Source organism: Sorghum bicolor, chromosome 9 (genome assembly GCF_000003195.3).
Source record: "Sorghum bicolor cultivar BTx623 chromosome 9, Sorghum_bicolor_NCBIv3, whole genome shotgun sequence".
Classification (NCBI taxonomy): Eukaryota; Viridiplantae; Streptophyta; class Magnoliopsida; order Poales; family Poaceae; genus Sorghum; species Sorghum bicolor.
This window is the reverse complement of record NC_012878.2, coordinates 57,706,817-57,719,825: the sequence shown is the minus strand read 5'-3', so window position 1 is coordinate 57,719,825 and position 13,009 is coordinate 57,706,817.

Below are 13,009 nucleotides of genomic sequence, written 5' to 3'. Positions count from 1 at the left end.
TGTCAGTTTTATCGTTGAGGCCAATACATAAGGGTTTATGAGCCAAGAATGTAGTGAATTTGAAACGCAAAAGTTTCTTGAATTTAGCCCGATAGCATTTCATCCCACGAGTTTGTGCGAGTTCAAATTGAGCGGGTAAATTGCCTCGGCTACCCTAAACTGGTTGCGGGGACTCCTGCCTGCGAACGCCATGAAAATGTTATATCATCTTATTTCTATACTATTTTTTTTTCGAAAACACTAGAGTTGCACATTCTCCCCTAAACCATCCGGCGGCTTCTAGGAGAAGCAGGGAGCACATCACACATTCTCTCATGATCATACATGTCTTATGCCTGCTTGTATTGCTGCACGTCCACGGCGCTCACCACAGTCTAGAGCTGCAGGTCTGTAGTCTGCAAAGTTAGACATTGACTTACAGTGAATATAATCATTGTTTTAAATTCAGGTTTATGCAGATCCATAATTTCATTGCGTCCTCTGGTTGCATCAGAAGGATCTGGTTCAATGATGGTGCTCTCCCTATAATGATTTCCCATGAAAGAGTACTCCCTGCCTTTTCAAACCTTGCCATTGTACATGTATTGAGGTAAATTGGGAATTATTGTAGCAGCCTCATACAATCTTGTAGCATGTTTGAGTAGCAGATTAGAGGTGCACTGTGTGGTACTCTGTAGAGATGGGTGAATGGTTAGATAAGTAAATCTTTTGAACTTGTACATCGTGTAGCATGTTTGAGTAGCAGTTTTAGTTTTTTTAACTTGTACAAATAAAGGCAAATCTTTTCAAGTTTGCACTGTGAATCTGTGATAAATAGGTACAACCTGATGCACTCTGCTAATAGATGTAACTAATTGAAGAATTGTACCGATATATATAATGTAGAATTGTACCTATTGCATTAGACCTGACTAACTGAAGAATTGTACTGCTATATATAATGTACATATCCAAAGGAAGAGTATTGCTTATGTTTTCCAAACCTGACTAACTAAGGAACTTACTCTTCTCGGCATAAAGTTTTATCTGTCAACAATTTAGAACACCCGTTTTCAGTTAATTTTTTCATGGCTTCATTAGTCTTTTAGCTAACAAGAGTACCAAAGCTATCTTTCTGTTTTATTTTTTTCGGTCTCAAACGAACCTATCTAATTCTGCAGCAGACCTTTAGAATTTGGTTTCAAGCAGACTAAAAACTAAAGAGAGTACCAAAGCTATCTTTTATTGTTCATTTTTTATCAAACAGAGTAAATATGAGCATTTTCTGCTTGTCAACAGTGGGCAAGAGGCGCACATGCTTGCGTGCAGCACTGAGTAGTACTAATTTTTCACATATCCCTAATGACACCACTCTTATACAGTTTGGTTCAAACGCACCTATTTCATAGATGGACAATTACTGTAGATAGTCAATTCTTGTTATCTCAGAGACCAAACAATGTTTGTAGGAAACACAGTACCACGACCTATTTCATAGATGTTCGTCGAGTCTTGGCATGCAGCAATCATCGAAAGCAGAAACTCGGTCATGTGGCCAAGTAGACAGGTATATGAAAGCACGGTCAGCATTACAATTTTGTCACTGCTAATTTAGGACGATAATAGGAATAAACAATGAGGAACAATTTACAGTTAAATTACTGAACAAACTACACCTGCCCATTTTGTGGGGGTAGTCTTATTTTGTTTGTAGAACATGTTTTCCTTCCTCTCTTTTTTTGGGAGGGGCAGCAGGTTTGATGATGGAGATGCTATGCTGACTCTCTCTATCTCTCTCTGAAACTCCAGAGTTTGCCAGAAAATGGGTTCCATTCTATAAGAAGTACAATATAAAACCTAGGCCCCCAAAGTGGTACTTCAATCAGAAAATTGACTACATGAAAAACAAAGTTCAAGCTTCATTTGTTATAGAACACAGGGCCATCAAGGTTTATTGGTTTATATATAAGCTTGTAGATTTTGTCAGTTCCTACTATACAGCAATCCTTTCCTAGATCCCAGACATGATGTAGGCTCAAACACTTATATACGCACAACTATGCTGACATCTTAAGATTATGAGACAGAAAAGTCGTATTGAGGTTGAGGGGTGCATCGGCTGCACTTAGGCCTTGTTTAGTTCCCAAAATTTTTCAAGATTCTCCGTCACATCGAATCTTGCGGCACATGCATGAAGTATTAAATATAGACGAAAACAAAAACTAATTACGCAATTTAGCTGTAAATCGCGAGACGAATCTTTTGATCCTAGTTAGTCTATGATTGGATAAAATTTGCCACAAACAAACGAAAGTGCTACAGTAGCGAAATCCAAAATTTTTCCCAAACTAAACAAGGCCTTAGTTTAATATGACTTGAGAGAGGATTTCCAGATAAAAGAAGCGTTATAACTAGATGACAACACATTTAATGATGATAAGTCGAATGTTATTCATTAGTTTGACTGATTATATAATACATGAAACAGGGGAGCTGCCCACATAGTCATTACTCATATTCAAGATTCTTCCTTGGGTGCTGCTCGTCTTGACATGACTCATGCTTGGGCCCCAACTGCCGGTGGAATCGTCCAAACTGAAGACAAAAAATAGTATTGTACCATATTATCAAAAAAAAACATTCTTCATTTCTTACTTAATATTTCTTAACAAATGCATAATAGGTCTAAAATCTTGTGTACTTACTTCCACATTTGCTTCCAGCTGCAACCGGATTTCCACATTTGCGTGCAACTTGAACTAGTTTAACCACACTTAATACCAATAGCTGCTCTTTAGCGGTAATTTTACGACAAATGCAAGCCATATTAGATGCTCGTACTTTTTCACAACATTTGGCGGTTGGTTCAACAAAATTTCCAACAATGTTGATGGATTTCTTGCATCTGCTCTTAACTGCTTCTTTATCCTCGTAACAATCCTCCTCACCACAAGCTTGATGTGTCACAAGCATGCTAAAAACTAAGGAAAAAGCCATGAGTCGAAGGATTACTTTTGTATACATCATGACCACGTTAATGTTTCTTGGTGTGGAATACTTCCTCTCTGTTAGCCTACAACGCAGTACACAGTTCTATTTATAGCATATATGAGGAGCGAGTCTCATGAGAAATTAATGTCAAGGAATCCTCATACTGATAGTAGCGCTTAGAAAGTCATGGTCATAAAGGACTTAAATGCTAGGAAATCTTTGAACAAACCAACATTAGTATCTTCATATGTGAGTGTTGAAATAAAGATTATTGTTAAGAATCCTTTGCAATGATAATAGTAGACAACACGGATATGGTATTTTTAATACTTTGGCAGCTTTTGATGCAACAAGCCATATCCAACATGGAAAGTCTAGACAACGCGGATATGATTCATTTATTTTTAGAGTGAATCCCATCGAGCCCCAACAGAACTTGTCATTGAATTTGAGTGACCCCCTCAAACTTCAATACAAGACAACATACACAACTTAACTTTTAAAACCATATAAAATACCTCATCTGGTCATTTCAACGTGATTTATTTGGTGGTTTTGCTGATAAGGTAATAGTGACCGCTTGTCATTTGTAGATTCTTTAATATGTTCATCTAAGCTGCAAGCCATGTGCATTGCTACAGGCATGCGCAAAAAGTATGTATATACTAGCAAATATGTCGTGCATTTCATCAGAAAAAATTATCAAATGTTTAACATGTTCGCTTTATTTGTAATTTGATTACTTAAGCCATCGAATAATTTAGGTCATTGTTGACGGTAGATAACTCCTAGTTTTAACCGTCAACTAAACATGAAAATGGACCTGTATGCAAACACTTAGTAGACATAGGGTTATCACTAACAGAATTCCACGAGTTTTGGTAAATGTCTGTTTCTGGAGGGTGTCACCTGAAAACAACCAAAGATGGTCCACATGTCAGTTTTACATAGAGATAAAGGGTGAACATATACTTTTCTGTAATCTAGAAGGTTCGAGGAGGCTCTAGACCAAATGGGAAGCGAATCGGGCTTGGGAGCCGGGCGGCCGCCCATAGGGCAGGGGCACTCGCCCGACCACCTCGACCAATCACGAGCAACCTCGCGGATCCTGCCGCCACCGCCTTTGAGGAGTAATCATGGCCATCTATCAAGGTCGGTTTGATCCAAGGGCTATGGTGCTTCCTAGAGGGCTATAAATACAAGCCTAACCCCCCTATGGAGAGAACCATCATTATGAGTTGTAGAGGCGTCTCTCGAATGGATGATCTTTCTTCTCTAGAGAATTAGGAATAGACATTCCAATATAGGGGTGCAAATGAGTGATGATTAGATGCACCTCTAAACCTCTTTAGTTTAAATATTTATACTACTTCTCTAAAAAAAATTAAGAAATAGTACAAATATTTGAACTAAAGAGGTTTGAAGGTGCACCTAAAGGTTGGAAGTCTTCAAACAAATGGAGGAGGCAGGTGCAATGGGGGGCAGCAAGCTGGCAAAACTACCCTTAGCTTTGGCTATAGGCAATGTTGGATGACCTGGATGCTGGTGCGGTAAGTGAGTTAAGCGAGCTAGACATTAAAACATTGTGAACATCAGTTTGAAGTATTGTGTTTTTAGATAACAATATAATACACGTTCATATTTATATTATTACGATATTATTTTTTTGCGTTGCAACACGTGGACATTTACGTATTTACATATATATTTGAATGTACAGATATAAAAGTAAATAGAGAAGATAAATATATTAAAGCATAAGACTTACAAAGATAAGATACAAAGATACATTTGACCTTTGAAGACATCTCCAGAACCGAGCGTAGTTCGACTCTCACTAACTCTCAACTAGATCTGTTGTGCTATATTGGAGAGTTTAGTACTAATTCTCCTAATGTTGGGAGGGGTTATCTTTTCATGGGACACCTCTTCAATAATTGATCCCCTGATATATAAATTAGGGTTTCTGAGATACACTGCCTCATGAGGTATAAGGCTGCTTATATTGGTCGATGAGGTGAACGTGAGCCCTCGGATCAAACTAACTTGAAGGATGGTGTATAATTATTTATTTATTTTTATCTATATTTAATACTTTATACATACATACGTTCGGAAACTTCATGGCCCTATTGGATTGGATGAAAAATTGCTTTTCATCTAAGTAGAAGGATCCCGTATTTTTTTACTAGGAATTACGCTTCCTCAAAAAGTTTTTCTTTGGGGAAACAAAAATAAAAAGAGAATGGAAGAATTCTTCTTATTCCATAAGAAAATAAAGGAACCCTAGAATTCTATTTGCATAAGGTACATTGTGTTATACAATCTAAATATAAAAGGGGTATGGAGCAATTAATTACTTTGAAAACGTGAAATAGCTGATGAGAGAAATTGTTGTTGAGAAGTAGGAAAGTGGAATGAAATCCTGTCTTGGTCAAATATTTTATATCTCTTCTTATCCAAATAGAAGGAAAAAGAGACAATTTGAGCTGAACGGAAAATCCATACCTCTCTTATCCATTCAGAGCATATTGATCGATTTATAAGAATCGAATGTTTTGTTTTTAAAAGTTTTGGAATTCAGGAAGAAACCCTCGGCCCGGCAGCGGAGAGAAGCCCGCATTGATCTCGGCGGCCAAGGCGCCGTACGCGCAAGCCCGCTGCTACTTGGTTATTATTGGCGACAATGGCTCAGGGCACCGTCGCATGCGCTGGATTTTGGACATATTTAGATCTAAAAAGTTTTTATATTTTGATACTATAATAATTTCATTTATATTTAATAATAATTATTTAACTATAAACTAATTAGATTTAAAAGATTAATATCTCAAATTATAAATAAAGTATATAATTAATTATTATTATTATTATTTTATAATGTATACCTATGTTTTAAGATTTAATGTGATAAAAAATATTTAAACGTGCTCTTGCGATGCTGGATAAGCCTCGGCGGTGTCGCGTGGAGGAAGGATCTAGACCTTGTTTACTTCTAAAATTTTTTGTAAAATAGAAATAGTATCAATTTCGTTTGTATTTGACAAATATTATCTAATTATGGACTAACTAGGCTTAAAAGATTCGTCTCGTCAATTCCGACCAAACTATGCAATTAGTTTTTAATTTTATCTAAATTTAATACTTTATACATACGTCTAAAGATTTAATGTGACGAAAAATCTAACAAATTTTGTAAAACTTTTTACGCTACGTTCCCAGTCCCAGCTCTCGTGGCCCGGTCAGAGGAGGCGGCGGACGCCATGCGGCGCCGAAGAGCATATGCCTTCTTTGGATGCGAAAATATTTTGGATGTTGCTACTGTATTACTTTCGTTTGTTTGTGATAAATATTATCTAATCATAAACTAACTAGGATTAAAAGATTTGTCTCATAATTTACAGACAAACTGTGTAATTATTTTTTATTTTTATCTATATTTAATGCTTCATGCATGTGTCGTAAGATTCGATTTGACAGGAAATATTGAAAACTTTTTGGTTTTCAGGTGAACTAAACAAGGCCCTAGACGTCGGCTCGTCGCAGTAGGGTCTTGTTTAGTTCGCACCAAAATCCAAAAAGTTTTTAAGATTCCCTAGCATATCGAATTTTACGGCACATGCATGAAACATTAAATATAGACGAAAACAAAAACTAATTACACAGTTTGCCTATAAATCACGAGACGAATCTTTTAACCTTAGTTAGTCTATAATTAGACAATATTTATTACAAACAAACGAAAGTACTACAATAGCAAAATCTAAAATTTTTTCACATCTAGACAAGCCAGGAAATAGGATTATCGTAGCGGGTGCCTGTGCGTACAGTATGGATGGAAAAGACTCATTGAGGTCTTGTTTAAATGCGAAAAGATTTTGGATTTCGCTATTGTAATACTTTTGTTTATTTGTGGTAAATATTATCTAATTATAGACTAACTAGGATCAAAAGATTCGTCTCGCGATTTACAGTTAAACTGTATAATTAGTTTTTATTTTCGTCTATATTTAATGCTTTATGCATATGCCGAAAGATTCGATGTGACAAACAATCTTGAAAACTTTTTTGTTTTGGGTGAACTAAACAAGGCCTGATTCTCGCGCTTTCTCCTTTGGGGGTGCACCTGACATGGTTCACAGCACTGCACATTTAGGCTTTGTTTAGTTCACCCTGAAAACCAAAAAGTTTTTAAGATTTCCCGTCATATCGAATCTTGTGACACATGCATAAAACATTAAATATAGACAAAAACAAAAACTAATTACACAGTTTAGCTGTAGATTATGAGACGAATTTTTTGATCCTAGTAAGTCCATGATTGGATAATATTTATCACAAACAAATGAAAGTGCTACATTACCGAAAACTTTTCACTTTTCGAAACTAAACAAGGTCTTACAGAGCTACGATAGTAGTACTACCTGTTTATCATACAATTATTTAGGCCGTGTTTAGTTTCTCAACGAAAAACTTTCGAGACACTATAGCACTTTCGTTTATTTGTGGTAATTATTGTCCAACCATGACCTAACTAGACTTAAAAGATTCGTCTCATAAATTTTAATAAAAATGTGCAATTAGTTTTTATTTTTGTCTGCATTTAATACTCCATGAATGCGTCTAAAGATTCGATGTGACAGAAAATCTTAAAAAATTTTGAGTTTTTGGGTGGAAGTAGCAGGACGCCGTTGAAGCGAATCAACAGAACATAGTAATTCCTCTGTCCTCGAAGCTTCAATTCTTATAACTAGGTGAATTTCTCGCGTGTTGCTGCTGAATTTTCTTAAATATATATATATATATATATATATATATATATATATATATATATATATATATATATATATATATATATATATATATATATATATATATATATATATATATAGCATTACTATATGATTTTAGTATTATATATATATATATATTTGACTTGCATATTATTTTATTATATTAGATCTATAAACAATCGCTAAGCTAATAGAAGAAAAACAATAAAATATTTGATTATATTATAGAGATATAGGTGATCAAACAAATAACATATATAGATGACTTATATGTTGATAGATTAAATATTTAAAGTATTTCACATGATATAGATGGTATAGATATTTTTTGTAATTAATATGGTATGATATAGACTGAAGTGGAGAATGATGTGGACACCTTACATGAAGAGATAGAACATTTAGTGGGGAATGATGTGAACACCTTGCATGAAAGAGAGAATTCATCTAGTGGGGTTTAGCTTTATAAAAGTATATGATCCGTGCTAGTCATTTTAAGTTTGACTAATTTTATATGAATATCTATGACATAAAATGAGTATCTTATGAAAAAATATCCTATCATAAATCTAATTGTACTAATTCAGTACTATAAATCTAAGTATTTTTTAAAAAAAACCAATTAAAGTTTAAAAAATTGACTTAAGATAACTCTAGAAATTAAAGCTTTCAGAGACACAGAGAGTACCTTTGTATCCTACCCTTCATGTCTGGCACCTACCCCAAGACGTTGGTTAATGATGCATTATTAGCTTAGGCCTTGTCTAGTTCTAAAAAACTTTCAAGATTTTCCGTCACATTGAATCTTACGGTACATGTATGGAACATTAAATATAAATAAAAAAACTAATTGTATAGTTTATTTGTAATTTGTGAAACGAATTATTTGAACCTAGTTAGTCCATCAATAATTGTTAAATACAAACGAAAGTGCTACAGTAACCAAAACTAATAATTTTCGTAAACTAAACAAGGCTTTAGTGAAACCCAAAACACTTAGGGCATCCTCAGTGGTGGGCAAATAGCTAGTCCAGGAGAAATTTTATTGATTATGAGGACATTTACAAATAGCTAGCTAGATGAGGTATAGAAATAATAAAATAAGTAATACTTTCATTGACTATCAAGGAGAGAGATCAAATAGCTAGCGACTCTAGGCAGCTAGCGATTTTCAAATAGTTAATCTAGCATGATCTCTTAGAAATACCTCTTTTACAAACTGTTCGCTGGTCTGAAAAGCCATTGCTGAAAGTTCTATTCGATGATTTATTACAAGCTTGTTTACTATAGTGTTTTTTTCTTATTTATATGTCTTATTTAGTTAGGTATTTTAAAATTATTATTAATAACCAATAAAGCTTTCCTACTTAATAATATTTTTCTTTTATAAAAAATCTGAATAATATTTTCTATTATAACTTATCAAACAAATGAACTTAACTGCTTCATCGCAGACCGTAAGTACATCCAACGTCTGCACGGATGCATCCTTGGGCCTTGTTTAGATGTGAAAATATTTTGGATTTTGTTATTGTAATATTTTTGTTTGTTTGTGGCAAATATTATCCAATAATAAACTAACTAAGATCAAAAGATTTGTCTCATGATTTATAGTCAAACTGTATAAATAATTTTTATTTTTGTCTATATTTAATGCTTCATGCATGTGCCGTAAGATTCGATGTAACGAGAAATCTTGAAAATTTTTTAGTTTTCAGGGTGAACTAAACAAGGCCCAACGCCCAGCGCCCAGTGCTTAGTAGGTCTGAAATGAACTTAAGTACTTAACTGCTGCATCGCAGACCGCAAGTACATCCAATGTCTACGAATGCGTCCAACACCCAGCGCCTAGTGCGTGCGTCTGAAATGAACTTAGGCCTTGTTTGGATGTAGTTGAATTCGCATCAATCCATATGTATTGGGGTGGATTGGAGTGGATCTTGAACTAAATTCCACCCTAATCCACTCCAACACATGTAGATTGAGATGAATCTAACAACATCCGAACAAGACCTTAACTGTTGCATCGCAGCCCGCAAGTACATTCAACGCCCAGCGCCCAGTGCATGGGTCTGGGAGCCAAGTGCCGTCGAAGCACTAACCAATGCCACTACGCCTAGCATGTCTAAAGGATTGCGGCATTTTTAATATAAAAATTATTATAGTTTTTATAGATATTAATTATACTACTACTTAAATATTTTGCTAATATGACAAGATAGTTATTGAAGAGAGAGAGCAAAAATCATAAATGTGATTAGATAAAAAATACTCCCCTCATATCCATAAAACAGGTCGTTTTAGAAAAATCATGAATAACTTTTAAATTGTTGAGTTTGAAAATATAAAAACCATATGAATAGATTTGTCTTGAAAAATACTTTTATAAAATATACCTATACCACTTTTTGATAAATACTTTTATAAAAGCATGAAGTTAAAATTAGACTTTGGAGACCATGTTATTGTCTAAAGCGACTTATTTTATGGATATGAAGAAAGTATTATGTAGAAACTATCAATTAGGATCATAGTTTCTATATGTAGTATCTATAAAAATTAATAGGTATAGAAACTATATATAGTTTTTAGCATTAGGTCTGCCCTTAGATCAGTCTCAATGGAGGGTTTCATGTCCTAATTTCTAACACATTCTATTTTAGAAATAGTGGAGAAGAGTTTCATATTTAATACCTATCATATCAAACTCCGACAAAATTTCGTTGGGATATTTGGCTGGGGGTGTTAATGTTTAACATGTACTGTAGTTGTTTCGTCTTATTTAACAATTAGACTTAAAAGATTCGTCTCTCAAATTACTCTCCAGTTATGTTTTTAGTTTTATAAATAATCTATATTTTGTACTTTATACATATGTCCAAATATTTGATGTGACGGGGCAAACCAAACGAGCCCTTAGCGAATCCCAAAGAACTTAGTGAGTCCCAAAGAAAACTTAAGTGCTGTATGTTTACCGATGGTGACGGACAGGGAATGCATCCAACGTCCACCAACGGTGCCCCATCCACATACAACGTCCAGAGCTGCGTGCGCAGATACACCCAGCTCCCATGGGGTGGGTGCGCAGCTAACTCCAGTCTCTCGCCAATATTTCCGTATGAGATATATGTGATGTTTTATATGTATTTTATAATGTTTATGTAGTTTATATGTAATATTATATAATGTATTTTAGGATGTTCGGGTAGTATAAATAAGATGTTCTGTAAACATAGTATCTACTGATATACTTTATAGTATTTTTTAGTTATTTAAATAGTAATATGTTTTCTTTTAAATTTTTTTCTTTATTTCTTAATGTTGTCTTTGTTGTTTTACTTTAGTTATGTAGTTTTTTATTTTTATATAACTTTTTAAAAAAATTACGTTCCATGAGATATATGCATGTGATATTTTATATATAATATATTTTTTGATGTTCATATAGTATAAATAGGATACTTCAGGATTACTATGTTTTAGTACTCGTATAGTCATATAGTACTCGCACCGTCCTATATTTGAGGTTTATTCAAGTAGTATCTGTATGATGTAGTCTTTTATTTTATTCTATTATATGTTGTTTTTCTATTTTTTTATTTGTTGTCTTCCTTGTGTTTTGTTCAACCTTTATGTTTTTGTTTTATTTTTAATTTTATATTCCAAGATGTCTCATAGTATATTTTAGTCATTATTTTATTACTTCTTTGGACTCAAGTGGTCAAATACGTTTTAATAATATATAAATATATTTTCACAACTACTATAAACGAGCTATGTTGTTTAGCGTGGTGGGAAAGACCTTTATTATATGCCAAAGGTCTTGTGTTTAACCACTGTCCTACCCCTTTCAAGGAAACCCGTTCTAGAGTAGGAGTATGTAATAATTTTGCTCATACTTTATTTATTTCTTCTTATATTTGTTAATTTCTCTTTTCTATGCATCTACCGCGTGATTTTATGGGTGGAACGTGGAAACGGCGGGGCGCTGCATCTAAAGATGCAAATGGGGCGGCAATGGTCAGCCCACATCATGTCCGCTACAGCCGCAACATTTATTTGAGCTGCTGTGGCAGCCTGCACCACGCCGCCAGCATTTGGTGGGTTGGAGCGGCAGCCCACAAATAATATCACGCTCATGTACTAGCAGACATGACAACCGAAAGCAAGTTCACTCACTTTGTACCAAAACTTACACAAATTTATTCTCTATCTCACCTGCTTCAAAAAAATCTAAAAAAGTCTGAAAATAAACTTAACATATCAAGGACATCTGTAATAATACATATGTGTTTATTTATTACAATAATAAATTATATTAGCAAAGTCCATTTGTTGTGCGTTTTCACTTCCATTTTCACATCTTTGCCTTCTTGGGAGTAGTCACGGCCTCACGGGCATCGCTGATTTAAAATACAGTAAGTTAGAAAACCTAGCTATATGGGAAAATATGGAACAAACCAAACTAAGCATGAATGAATAAAAAAAGAGCTCCAAGTCTAACTGATGCTAGTAGCCTAGATAAGAACAAAATAAAAACGAATCCAACTGCAGTCAGCAGCTGGCACGCTCATACTCCAGAGTACAAATCCATCTACCTCCAAATCCAATATCACGATCCCATAGCAGCTGGCACGGAATCTAACTGCAGTCAGCAACTACAGTTAAAGCCTGCATCGGACGAAACCGGCAAAGCACGAGCTGGTGAGGTGGCCCATACAGACTGGAGCCGAGAAAACGCAAGCACGAGCGCGTGGAGTGGAGTGGGCCAGATGGCCGCTGGACCATGCGGAGGAAACGCGAGCACGAGCGCCCAGAGTGGGCCGTCTGGCCCATGCTGACGGGAGCGGAGAGCGGGACAGGAACAGGAACAGGACTGGGTCTGCGAGGCGTACGCTGCCGACCAGGTCGGCGTCCCCGAATCTCTGTGCGCACGGTTAAACAAAAGCGCCTCAATTACACGCCATATTTAATATATATATATATTTGGATAATAATTGGTAAATATAAACGAAAGTGATACGTCCAACAAAAATTTTGATCTAAACAAGACCCCGTCTGCCGTTTGCGTGATATATATAAAAGCCTGCCCTACTCTTTTGTATTCTATCCCGTTTCTTCTGCCGTGCATGTGCATGCCGTCATTTTACACTTTTCGGCTTTATATGACACGACCAGAATAACGCAGGTCGTTGTCCGAGGCCTTGTTTAGTTTACCCCGAAATCCAAAAAGTTTTCAAGATTCT